Below are 3,452 nucleotides of genomic sequence, written 5' to 3' on the forward strand. Positions count from 1 at the left end.
ACAGGTCAATTCACTTCAATTCAACAAGCATTTGCGTGTCAGTCATTGTACTAGGTGAGACAATACTTATTATTTCAGTGTGCTTCTGCCCTACAAGAAGAGAACACCATATAAATAGATAAGTAAATACAAATTACATGCAAAGTAAATACAAATAAACCAGGCTGTAGGGAGCTGCCATTGGGAAAGGACATTCTTGAATTTAGTCTTAAAAGAAATTAGGCATTCTAGATAAGAAAGATGAGAAAGAAGAGCATTTTAAATATGAGAAACAGTCTGGAAAAAGTGTGGAGGCAGGAAATGAAATCTTGGGAACAGTTAGGTTAGTTTGCTGAACTATAGAGTATCTGGCAACATAGTATTAAATCTTGCAAGTGGAAAGTGTGAGTGTAATGTAGATTAAATTAATGATCATAATCATATAGATATAGGGTGGAGCTAGAAGGAACCTGGGGAATCATTTGGTAAAAGGTCTTAATTTTATAGAGGACATAGAAGGTTACATGATTTGTCCAAGGTTATGATTGTCTTTCCTTTTCACTCTTTCTTCTTTAGCTAACGCTATAATTTTTCATTTGAAGAATGGGAATGATCTTTCTTCTTTCTACATCCTGAGGATTTAGTACAGCACCTGACACAAAGCAAATGTTTAATGATTGTTGTTATTAATAAATAATTCATCATATTCATGAGTATTATCCTGAATAATACAGGCCTATTTCATCTGGTGCTGTCTCTGGTGGCAATATAGAAAAAAGAAATCACCATCTTCCATATTATAAGCTATCATACATTTGAAGAATGCTTTTAAGTTATCCTTCAGCATTCTCTTTCCAAGGTTCACTAACCAAGGAAACCTGGTATATGGAACACCACCCACTACTCCTTTGAAAGTAGGAGATTCCTAGCACTGGCTACATTTTTTTTTGAAGCCTCAGTTTGGGAAGTAGATCAGTAATTATTTGTTTTTAGTATTTGACCTCCTCTTTAAATAGGAAGATACTAGCACAATGACCAAGTTACTTGTTATGTGAAATGGAAATACGTCCATATATATCTATATAATGTAAGCATCTTCTCTTTTTTAGTCAACGTAGGCATAAACAATAAACATGTACCTCCCCCCAAGAAAAGACACATTTTGAAGATAAAATTTCAAAAATTTATAATCCTAGACACATTATCTAAGATGAAGCAGTTTACATTGTTAATTTTTGAAACACTTTCCCCAAATGGGATAAATATAAACAGATGGGACAAGATCCCCTTCCAACTTCCCTCCTCCACCTGGCAATGGTAAAAGACAAACACTTAAAACATCTAAATATTTCAGGCAAGAAAATAATAGGGATCACACATAAAAACTTCATAAATTTCAGAAAACTCTAATAACCTTCTATAGAAGGCAGAATGCAAGTCTGACACAGACCAAGAGAATTTCAAGGAATCAGTTGCCATCTTTTCCAACACCTCTCAATGAAGGGCATGACTTTTTTGAGCCCGTAGAAGACACTGATATGAGAACAGCTGGTTGATGGATCTCTGCTTTTCAATAGGGCTGACAATTACACAAGACCTGATACTTCACAATACAGAAAGACCACTGACTCAGTCTTGGAGCTATAAATTCTAAAAGGGCAAATATCAAGGGATGCAATGCAAAGACAGTAAATGGGCACAGGAGGTGGTTGAGAGGAGGTGTGGCATTCTGTAAGAAATAAAACAGTAATTTAACGAATTTGCTGATAGCATGTTGGGAAAACTTTGACTCAGAAACTTACTGATTGATTCAGAGTTGTAAAAGTGAAAACTACCATTGTTAAACACTGTTTACTTTCTACTTCTGAGGTGAGAAAGCAAAGGAAACCTTTGCCACTGAAAAAAGAAAAGCAACTTATGTAGTCACTTGTGAACTTCAATTGTTCTCATTTTGCTTGCAATTTTTTTTTTTGTTAATAAACTTCAGATTACTCAGTCTACATAAGACAACCAATCAACTATTTTCTCCTACATGTTACAGTGGGCCAGTATCCTAAAGCAACAAGAAGCCTCTTCTTTCCAAGAACCAGCCTAGAATGCGAAGTTTCTAACATTCTATAATGTTGTGGTATCTTACCCATTCTCTTGGTTGGAGTGAAACTTAAGCTCCTGTTCTTAATAAGCACAGAATTTCAGAAAATTCTAAGACCTAGAACTGGGAGTGACTTGATCCAATTGCCTTATTTTACAGATAAGACAACTGAGGTTAAAGAGGGGGACCTAACTGACCAGATCCCATGACAGAGAAAGGTTTGGAAATCAAGTCATGATTTTTATTCTTTCTATATTACTATAATGCCTAAATTTGAAGTTTAAATCTTGATTTTCAGTGAGAGTCACACCCAGAATTTTGAATGTGCTAAATGAGACCTCATCATTTAAGAATTGAATTAATAGGAGTTTTTTTCCCCTTAAAAGAAAATATGTACTTTTAAAAACCCTCCCACACTTAAACTCTATGTGTTTTTCCAATATCATTTGCTTGAAAATGGTGTGGATACCATGGCCACTAAAAGATGGAAAAATACTGGAAGAATAAATTCCTCTGACCATGAGTGTTAGACTAATAAATTTTGGTTCTAACTATTGACATTTCCCTTTTCACCCCCAATAGTGGATCTCAGAATAGTATCTTGTATCAATCCTCAAATGTACAATGAAATGAAATGTGCAACAACAACAACAAACTTCAAAGAAAGTATCCTAATTTTAGATAATTGTTTTTTTCAGTGTTGGCAATCTTTAGTAGTCAGCAAGATGCTGACATATGTCCTACTAGTGTTGTAACTAACTGGTCACAGGAGGACAAAACCTCTTTCTCTTTCTCTCTCTTTCCTCATATACATCTATATATATATATATATATATATATATATATATATATATATATATATATATATATCCTGTCCTGTCCTCAATATAGTCTACCAATTAATTATGGATTTATTTAAATCCACAAACATCTTTTAATGTGATAAGTATCCCCTTAAAGAGTTAAGCATAGAAATTATTCAGATGTCCATCTTAGTTACTTTAATAAAATTACTTTCTTTTACTGAATTTAGTAGATACTGAAGGAAGAAAATTTTGAATTAGAAAACAGATAATTCTGGAATTGTCTCACTTCATTGAAAGGTAGATCTGGGTAGGATGCCCACTGGGTCACTTCATTCTGCTTAAAGTCACATCAGGAATAGGGCAAATAGGAGGAAGGAGACAGACAGGGAGACATAGGTAACTATGAAAGAAACATGGTTCCCTCTGCAATTTTTCAAAGCCAAGAAATTCCTTCTCAAGTCCCAGTATTGTTATTCATATTTTACTAAAAATTTTGGATGTATTCTTAAAAAGGCACTCACAGAAGATTGTGGAAAAGATGAGTTTTCCAATCTCTCTTAAAAGAAGGAACAAAA

This window comes from Sarcophilus harrisii, chromosome 3 (genome assembly GCF_902635505.1).
Source record: "Sarcophilus harrisii chromosome 3, mSarHar1.11, whole genome shotgun sequence".
Lineage (NCBI taxonomy): Eukaryota > Metazoa > Chordata > Mammalia > Dasyuromorphia > Dasyuridae > Sarcophilus > Sarcophilus harrisii.